Source organism: Amblyomma americanum, chromosome 3 (assembly GCF_052857255.1).
Source record: "Amblyomma americanum isolate KBUSLIRL-KWMA chromosome 3, ASM5285725v1, whole genome shotgun sequence".
NCBI lineage: Eukaryota > Metazoa > Arthropoda > Arachnida > Ixodida > Ixodidae > Amblyomma > Amblyomma americanum.
In genome coordinates this window covers 170,279,876-170,290,642 of record NC_135499.1, presented here as the reverse complement: position 1 = coordinate 170,290,642, position 10,767 = coordinate 170,279,876, and positions in this window count along the sequence as shown.

Sequence of the window (10,767 nt, the reverse complement as noted above, 5' to 3'; positions counted from 1 at the left end):
AATCCGTGCTACTCCTTGGTTATCCTATGGTGTATGGAATGCAGTGTGAGTATTCGTTTATGCAGTATAGGGTACCGTCTTTGACATGAGTAACCAGACTACATGGTTGGCTTCGTGTAGACGAGCTCCAGGTGTAGATCAACACGTGTAGACTCGTTTAGTAGAGCTCTTGCGGCTTCCCTGAAGATCAAAATGCCCTGGAAGGTGAGGACAAGGGTTATGCTTGCCCTACACCGACTCAGAGCTTAAGGGGTGTCACAAGTGCTCCACTAATGGACTGACAAGCGAACCATGCAGCCTGGTTATTTTTCGCAAAGACGGTACATTTTTGGGGTGCCATTCATAAGGGAGCTAAGTTGGACCTCTGAAGGATGCACATACCCGCGGTGCGAGACTGGCCGTGGCTTCTACTCCTTCTTCTTCCAAAGTTACGTAGGCGATATGGATGACCAATCCTCTGAACTACGTGCACATGTATGCAGTTTTCGGCTCGCCTGGCTGCGCATAAAATGCGCACTTTAAGTACACGCGTGTTCCTCTGTTATATATATAAACGTGGAAGTGCACTATTATCTTTTGTCTGCCGCCTTCTTCTTCTTAAGCGCATCTGAATTATACGGATAGTCCATGTTTTTTTTTTTTTATTCCGAGAGCTCACCATGGGGCATAAAATGAGACTGCAGATATCACAGAGCAGGTCGTGGAGGCTATTTTCTTCCGGAATACTGAGCAGGCTCAGACTCTGAGTGTTGTCCTTTAGCCACAAGGACAGGTTTCCCTACATTGCAGTCGTAAGCCCAACTTCCTGTACGCATCTTTTTCTTGATGCCTACGTTCCTGGACGCGTTCTGGACTGGGCGAGAGCCTGCAAACATGTGGCTGGCTGGCTGGCTGGCTGGTTTGTCTGTTTGTTTGTTTGTTTGTTTGTTTGTTTGTTTGTTTTCGGGGAAACGAAATGGCGCAGTATCTGTCTCACATATCGGCGGACACCTGAACCGCGCCGTAAGGGAAGGGATAAAGGAAGGAGTGAAAGAAGAAAGGAAGAAAAGAGGTGCCGTAGTGGAGGGCTCCGGGATAATTTCGGCCGCCTGGGGATCTTTAACGTGCACTGTCATCGCACAGCACACGGGCGCCTTAGCGTTTTTCCTCCATAAAAACGCAGCCGCCGCGGTCGGGTTCGAACCCGGGCACTCCGGATCAGTAGCCGAGCGCCCTAGCTACTGAGCCATGGCGGCGGGTGGCAGGTGAGTGTTACTGAGTTCTCACTTGTCATTCGTCTTTTTTTTTTCTTGCTGGCCAGAGCTCTCAGCGCCTCTCGCCGATTTCGCTGTGTGACGCGTCGCAGTCCTTGCACGCTGTTCTTCGGCCTTGGGGACACGTTGGGCCGCCTTAGTCGCCTTCTCACACTTCGTGCGAGGCCACGTAACGCTACTGTTTCAAATAACTCGTTTCTTGATCTCCTAATTCATACGGCAGCACAGAATGACTATGCAGTGATAATGACGACCACTAGGCATGTGTGTTGTTGTTCATGATGATCCTTGTTATTCTTGTGCGATGATGGTGACAACAGTGTTGATGGTCATCGTCCATCCTCTTCTGCTTTATGACAGTATGGTGGGGTACCCCCTAACCTTTCGCGCTGCACCTGCAAACGCTGCTATGAGCGGGCCAATTTAGCCCCCAGGAAGTGTGACACATCAATTACAACACACAGCCCGAGTCGCTGGACTCGACGGCCTCTTGAAAACCGTAGTACTCATCGTAGGTACGGTGAACCACCACGTGAGTCCGTTGGTTCTTCAAAATCACACTTTTGACAAATGATTGCTTGCCCCAGGGACTTATATAGTAAACTCCCAGACATACCAACCAAAACTTATTTTAATCTAAAAATCCAGACGTTTCGGAACCGTCTGGGCCCCTTCTTCAGAGACGTACGTCTATGATTAAACCATGGCTGAAAATCGGACCAACAGCCAGTTATAAAAGGGGCGGTATGCTGTCTTTCACACAGATACCTGATTTAATATCTGCTGCGGGTCCTTGGACCCAAGATATTAAACTTATTTTTGGAATATGGCGGAGTGCTCGGCTTGAACCACTCTGGCAAGGGTCGGCCCGGTATTGCACAGCCTCCGGGATCGGCCAGGGGCATATTAGCGCACGCCTTTTCTTTATATCTTTGCTCTCCTATCTTTTAACTCCCACTTTCAGCACGCAGCAGCGAGCGTGGCTCGGCTTGAGCCAGTAGGCAGGCCCGTGCACTTTCCTTTTCTTTCTTCCTATCAGCAACAGCAATCTTTCCCACGGAAGCATCGGCTGTTAATGGTAAGCCCAGGCGCTAGTCCTAACAATTGTCCCTGTTAAATTACCCGACAAATAAGAATCAATTTCATATGAGCTTTCATTTGGTCCCGTGTCAAGTTGGCAAGCGTTGGCAGAGAACCCTTTTATCAACTTTCTCAAAGCGCCCTTCGCTGCTGCTGCTGGAAGAAGCAGACATTAGCGCAGTGGTCGAAGCAAGCTGACTCATGCGGAGTGAGCTGGGGCAGCAGTCTATTCCTTCCTTCAATGATAGTAGCAAGGGCGAAACCGACTGTCGAGCTTGGATGCACGAGGTGGCGTTATGGCATGCAGTGAGTGAGTGAGTGAGTGAGTGAGTGAGTGAGTGAGTGAGTGAGTGAGTGAGTGAGTGAGTGAGTGAGTGAGTGAGTGAGTGAGTGAGTGAGTGAGTGAGTGAGTGAGTGAGTGAGTGAGTGAGTGAGTGAGTGAGTGAGTGAGTGAGCGAGCGAGCTATGTAATGTGGCTGCCTTCTGTACATTCAGTGAGTGAAAGAGAAAAATAGCGAATACGAAAATTTTAACAGACAGTAAATAAAAGAGAAGAAAGTATCGACCATGTAAAGGAGGAAGCAAGAGAAAAACGGCATGCCAAGAACTCTCTCCGCTCCCCATATGCTTCTCCGGATTCCACACCGAGATGAATACTGCCTGCTTGGCGTGCGGAGGACTAAAGGTATGCGTGAAGCCCCACTCCTCGTGCAATACGAGATCCCGGAAGGCCACCGACGCGAGCCTTTAGAATGAGTCGACACTCGGGAGGTAAAACTTTAAAAAAAAACTGCGAGGTCGCAGTGTTGGATTAAGTTCAGAAGTTGACGAGGCTCTGAATGACGTACGCCGCGTTATATGATGCGGATGGCCGCTGAATCAAGCTCATCGTAGGTGTAGGATGTCCTTCCCTCAGCGCGAGCATCTCCCGTAGCCATTACAGTCCGTGCTGCATCATGGGCTACGTGAGCCAAGAAGTCTGCTACGTTATTGTTTCCTGAGACGGCAGTTTATGGTTTATGGGGGTTTAATGTCCTAAAGCGACTCAGGCTCTGAGGACGCAGTAGTGGAGGGCTCCAAATAATTTCGGCCACCTGGGGTTCTTTAACGTGCACTGACATCGCACAGTACACGGGATTCTAGCATTTCGCCTCCATCGAAATGCGACCGCCGCGGCCGGGATTGAACCAACGCGATTCCTAACGCAGCAGTGCTAAGCATCCTATAAAATTAGGTACAGGAATGCTGGCACCCTGAAGCCATTATATCGTACCGCGTGGTGTTAATGACATCGTCAGAACCTCTGGTTCCATCGCGATAGCTTTTAGTGTTTCGTGTCGCTGAAAAGCCGACGGTGGCGTCAGCGTCATTGGCCGTGAGCGAAAAATTTATGAAAAATCCCAAAGGAGAATCAATCTAGGTGGGCGGCAGGTGGGCCAGCTAGTTCATATGGCCTTGTGACGTCATCACAGCCTGCCCACTCGATTATGGGCAAACTATCCATCATGGAAGATGGCGGTTAAATTAATTATTGGTCCCGATAGGCTGCTCGGGAAGAGACCTGATTCTCACTAACTCCACCGCTGCATGGCAGCACTGGCACTGTCACCGCTGGCGCTGGCGCATCGCTTAACCGCTGCACCACTCACCACTGCGCCATTAGCTGTATAAGGGTTTTCAGGGTTCTACGAATATTAAGTGGAGAATTATCAATTCCTCATATACTATGGACATTAACGCAATCGCGTCATACCCTCAAGGCTGGGCTTACATGTCCCCTCCAGTTTTTGTGTCAGAAGCTGTAGCTTTTTCGGAAGGCAAGGGCTACAATTGCATCAGAGCATTCGGAAAACAAAACTGTTGTTAAGATTCCACTGTGGTTAGGCGCCTAGCTTTTGCTGGAGTTGGTTCTAGTACTGTAAACGGAATAGATGGCTTCTTTTTTCTTTCGCTGTGTTATGGTCGTGTATAGAATGGGACATACGCATATGCAATCGATGTCCGTACGATCACTTGTGCAGGAAAACAGAATTTACGAACAGCATAACGACAGCCTGCTCCAAAGACAACGCCATACGTAACAGCACACTTTCTTCTGATATGCAAACATGCTCAGGCTTTCTTGAGCAAATAAAAATAAATATAACCCCCAAGAAATTGAGCCCGGCTCGCTCAAGGCATTCCAAGTCGAAATTTAAAATTACTTATCGTCGAGTATATCGCTGAGCAATGTTTTCTTGGTGTCTTCATGTCTTCGTGGCGCTGTAGAATGCTGCCAACTTGACCCCTTTTCTCTACGGTGTGGTGTTCGATACAGCACTTCCGAGGTACAACACGCCTTCTTCAACAAACATTTCATATCCGACACATATTGTGTAGTGCAGGAAAAGCTACCTTCATGTCTGTCCACTGGTTAGGGTAATCTTGAGTGTAGTAATTTTAACGCACATGATGTCAGGGTCAATGGAGGTAGATAAAATTTGCCCTATGCTGATATTCCCGCTTGCGAACTGATACCATGTAAGCTTTTTTTTTTCCACGTGTCAAGGAGAGTGTCGCTGGCTAAAGCGCCGTTTTTCATCACTTCTTGAGTGAACTAAGCCTTCTAGCTTACTCCGGAAATGATTAAAAAGAGTGCGTCAGTACTAAGTCTAGCGCGAATGCCGTATTTTATGCGAGCTTAAGAGAAAATAAGGCGAAAAAAGCAAGAAATCTTGTTTTTGCGCCGCATTCCCTGAGAGTGGAATTATCAAGCATTTCGCTTTAACAAAGCCTGTTGCTATAGGGCATTTTCCCGTCGTTTTGCCGAGAGTTTTTGTAATATCTTGCCGGCTCGCCATCATTTCTCAGTCGTGAGACATTTATGCGCCGTATACATATCCGCGTTTGTTTTTTTTTTGCATGCTTTGCATGTTGAGCATCATTGTTCGCGCAGCAGCGCTTAGGTTTCCGTTCTTTCCTGACACGACAGTCAAGCGCACTACAACACTATCTGTTATTCTGTTCTCCCGCTAAAGGTTACTTTTCGTGCCGTCCACTATATATAGTTACCCATGTAATAACGATATCACCCCAGGTAATTACACCTATATTACATGAGGTAATTATACCCATGTATACCTAGATATCTATATAAAAGTTCGTGTTGAGTACCATAGTATTCCCCACACTGCATTGCCGAATATAATAAAAATTGCATTTTACTCATTATGCCCGTAACAGCTGCAAACTTCTAAGAGATATGCTAGTATTATAAACAAAAACAAAGAGCTCGCTCTGTGGCCCAAACGCTGAAATGTGCTTAGTGCATCGGTGACTGGAAATAACGTTAGTCAACTGGCGCTTGCTGCAAAAAAAAAAAAGCAGTTTCTGCACAGGGTTCACGCGATAGCCACAATGTGCCGCCGCAGTCAAGTTCCACTAAACAACCAGAACAACGGCACAGTTTCGTGTCGCCTTGCCTCACCTCACATGGCTCCTCATGGATGTGTCTCTTGCACGAGATAAGCCCAGTTAGCAGTTTTCTCGCTGACAGCAGAGGCATGTTGTTACTATTCTACATAGGATAGAGATCATAAGCTGGGAGATACGTGTTGTGAGCAAAGTCGGTTCAGTATTTAAAAAAGGTAATAAAGAACAGACGGAACGTTGCAAGCTCGTCTCGCGAGGAAAGGACGCACTAATAATGAGATGAAACGCAAAGGTGCCGTGCTCGCAGGGGTAGCCCATTTCTCCCGTGCACACTGTCGCCGTCTCGAACACCATGTGCCATTTCCCAGGATTGCCAAAATCCCCTGAAACAAAACCTACGCACGGCTCTCCTCGTGTATCGCGTCCCATCCCTCAGCTAGCGCCCTGCTTACTTTCTTGTACTGCTTGCTTACGAGCGCAGATGATAGCCTCGGAGAATATATGAACCTGTAGTGGAGCTCCGTTGGCAGCGTAACAGAAAGGTACCTACTGCATAAACAAATACACTAATGCGGGTAATAATCCCAAGCTTAGCACGGATTAGCCTTACGCCTTCTTTTTTTTTTGTCTGTGCAGCACTCAGTGGTTTACTGCTGTCTCGCGCCAGCTTAAGATTCTGGAATGTAGCGTAACATAAATCACGAGGAATCCGGGACAGCTATCAACCACTGCCGCTAAGCCTAGCGGACTATAATCACGTTCTGTTCTGCTGCCACTCGTTAATTATATTTCTTTCTTACGTCACGGATGACATCAGCGCGCTATTTTTGAAAGCTCAAAACTATGCGCAACGTGGTGGCCTTCAAGGGAACTAGTAGCGCGTGTCTCGAATTCCCGCTAATTAGAAGCGCAATAAGCGTGCAGTTTAAAAGAAGGCAAATAGCAATGTGGGCAAACCGTTATTTGCTCGAAGTCGCAGTAGAGGCTGAGACTAATTGGGCCTTGCGTAAAGTACATTTTCACGCATTCACTCACGCGGACGGGATGTAGTAACGTTGATTTGCGCTCACGGGTCACTGCTGCCACTACAGCAGTCTTTCCGCAGCGCGGATTACAATCTTCTAACAGCATATAGACGTCTATAAGCATACAATAAGAAGAACGCGTAATCAGTTAAACACTAGTTCTGCCATAGGGTTTGGCCGTCCGCATCGGCTGCGGGAGATGCCAGGTTCGAAACGCACCATCGGAAACCCACCGAATGGTATACAGCCCCCCCCCCCCCCCCCCCCCCGACCTGGCGACCGGCTTGTTCAGGGGGTGCAGTCCTGTTGCTCCCGCGCGGAGCAATTTCCGACAGCCCACTCTAAGGTTAATCCCGCCTGTGCATTTACACCACTATCATCACGGCATGGGCGACATGATTCCCAGAGGAGTCGTAAAAACTTACCAGAATAAACAGAGCGTGCCAATAAAGTTTTTCATTTTATCAGAGTCACTTTGGAAATTAGCGGCGCTGGACAGCTATAGCACGCGGTCTTGCAGATCCCAGCAGCGTCTCTATACATGCAGCATCGAACAGAAAAGCAAAGAAGCTAGGACAGAGGAGATCGCTGAGAAGTTTCCACTCGGAAGAGCAAAGTACACCCTTGTATCTTTACGTTCCTCGTCTGCGTGCCGACCGCGCCACAACTGCAAACCGAGCCCCTCGGCACGCATACACGCCTCATGACTAAAGATGTGAAGGGTCGAAAAAAACACTGAAAATTTGGGGGAAAAAAAACAAGTTATTTTTCGTTTTTTTTTAATCAGAGTGAACATGACACTAAACATATCTTGTCCTGCAAAAAGTGCCCTCAAGAAGTGAAGGAGGTGTATGACGTCGCAGCCCAAAACAAACCATCTGGAAGTTTAAATCAAATCAAATTTATTTCTGCCTTGAAAAGGTACAGACAGCAGAGGCGCAGAAAAAGCTGTAAGATACAGCTTAACAAAGCCGCAGCTCCCTTTTGCTTGGCAGCGGCTTGACAGCAAGGCTTATAAAACAAAGGCAATTGGTTAACGTAATAACAGGTATACAATAGTGAAACTACAAAATAAAGTGAAACAGCATTATACAATATTGAATCGACATTCACACTCGACAAACAGATCGATAGCAAAGAAAAAGAATAAACATATTCTACATGCCAACGTACATAGCACGCAAAGATTTTTTTGACGAACTAAAGGGGTCAAAATTATTATATGCATATGTATTTAACAGGGAAGGAAGAGTGAATTGCAGGCGTTCTCTACCTGAATTTATTCTAGGAGTCGGCACTACTCAAGTCTCCGCATACCTTGTCGTGGAGCTGGCTTCTCGGGCATGTAATTCAGCAAGGTTACGTATGTAGTTTACATTCCTACGTGTTTCAAGTTTAAACCGGATACTTAGACGATATTTGTACGAGTTGTGAATTTTTACCACACCACTTTCTAAAAAGAGATCTGCGCTTGGAGAGTCCCAAGGGACATTGTAAATAAGACGAAAGAACTTTTTCTGTAGAATATAGATGCGTTGAAGAGAGCTATCTGTGGCTGTATCCCACACTAAGTGGCAGTAGTTTAAATAGGAGTAGAAAAGGGAATTATAGAGGAGTGGCTTTATTTTTCTTGGAATAACATATCTCAGCCGACTTATGACCCCGGTTAGTTGAGCCAGCTTCGTTGCTATATTGTCCACGTGGTGATCACAAGTCATGTTGGAAGAAAAAACCACTCCTAGACATTTAAATTATTCAACCAAATCTATACACCACGAGCTTAGTTTAATCTCGATGGAGGAAGGAAGCACTTTATTTTTAGGACGAAAAATAACAGTTTGTGTTTTCTTATCATTTATACGCATACATTTGGATTCAGACCATTTCTATAATTCAATCATGGTTTCATTGCATTCCTGAAGAAGGAGATCAAGATCATTTCCAGTAAAAAATATGCTTGTGTCATCGGCGAAAATAATAAATTGCGCAGCGGAGTTAATGTTAGAGATGCCATTTAGATACATATTAAAGTGTAATGGTCCCAATATACTGCCTTGTGGGACACCAGAAGTAACACGTTTTAGTTCAGATTTCATATTGTCTATGCATACAGCTTTTTTTCTGTGCGATAGATATGATTTCAGAAGCATCTGGGTCTGTCCTCGAATACCATAACACCCATGGTATTCGTATAGTTTTTTAGGAGTATACAGTGGTTCAATGGATCAAATGGCTTCGAAAAGTCTACGAAGACACCAATAACGAAGGCCTCCTTTTCAAACTGTGTTAGTATATATTCCTTTTGCTCGAGTAGGGCTAATTCGGTTGATTTATTTTTACAAAATCCAAATTGATTTAGTGACAAAAGGTTATGTTTATAAATAAAATGAGACAACCTTGTATGTAGCACTTTTTCAAGAGCCTTCGAGAAGATGGGGAGTATAGATACTGGTCTATAATTTCCTAAATCGTTGCGGTCACCTTTCTTATACAGAATCGTTACTTTGGCTATTTGCATTTTGTCAGGAAATATACCGGTAGTAAAACATAAATTCAATATATTCGCAAGAACAGTGGCAATAACTGCTACAACATGCTTCACAGTTCATCGGCGGTCTCGTCAAGTGAATGCCAGAGCTCCAGTGTCTCACTGGAACCTTCTTCGATGAAAAATTCCGCTTGCGCCTCCTTCTTTGTCGATAGAATCACACCTCAAATGCAACAGAAAATTGATGAAACCTTGGCCAGGGATGTGTATGCAACGAACACGCCGTTCTCTCTATCGGAAAATGAGCACTGGCTCGCTACTTTCAAGATGCTTCGGCCTTCATACACACCACCTATAGCCGGTACCTTTTGAGCCGGTATCCTGCTTGACGCTGAGTACGAGCGAGTGAAAACTCACGTAGAGGAGGCTCTGACCAACTCGACGTGCCTTACCGTGCTTATAGATGGGTGGGCCAACATTCGCGGCGAGTCAATTGTGAACTTCGTCATTGCAACACCGCAGCCTGCGTTTTACAAATCGGTTGAAACAGGCACGAATCGGCACACCGCGGCCTACATCAGCAACGAGATCTGTACTGTCATTGAGTCTCTGCAACCCCACAAAGTAATTGCCTTCGTTACTGATAATGCCAGCAATATGCGGGCAGCATGCAAGAATGTTGTTTACATATTTCCGCACATTGCAACCATTGGTTGCGCAGCACATGGGCTGAGCCTGCTCCTCAACGACCTCATGCGCCTAAAAATATTGCAAGAGGGTCACGAAACGTCCAGAAAAATAATCAAATATGTGAAAAACTCTCACGTAGTTGCTGCTGCGCTCCAACAAAAGCGGGAGTCAAGGTACGGGAAAGGCAATTTCACAACACTCAAACTGCCTAGCAAGACAAGATGGGGTGGCTTCACCCTGTCAATACAAAGCCTCCTCAACAACAAGGAGGCACTGCAGCGGACTGCAATCATGGGAGAACTCGAGTTGAACAAATGGATACGGCAGGCCGTCTTGGACGAGGGTGTGTTTTGGAAGCAACTGCGAAGCTGCTTAGACCTGGTGACACCAGTCTCCACGGCGATTACTACGCTTGAGTCTGACAAGGCCTTGTTGTCGGGCGTCTAGGAAGTCTTCCAGTCTATTAAAACGCAAGTCGTGGCGTGGCTGGAAACTAGCGCACTGCCGCAAGAAGAACAGGCTCAAGTAATGCACGTGATCAGCGAGCATGGTGGCATGGTGCCAAGGACTCTGCTCCAACCAGCCCTTGAGCCCCCTCACCTGTCGCATATACTCCAGATTACCCCATCTCCTGCGGCATGTGAACGGAACTCGTCTGAATTTGGGAATGTGCACACTAAATTGCGCGACAGGCTCACAGGGGAGCGAGTGCAAAAACTTGTATACGTGCGTACTAACCTAAATGCCAGGAAGGATTTGTCCGCTGCACAGCGAAGCATGGACCTGTCTGGTTGAAATGAGTCGGACACGGACTCAGACT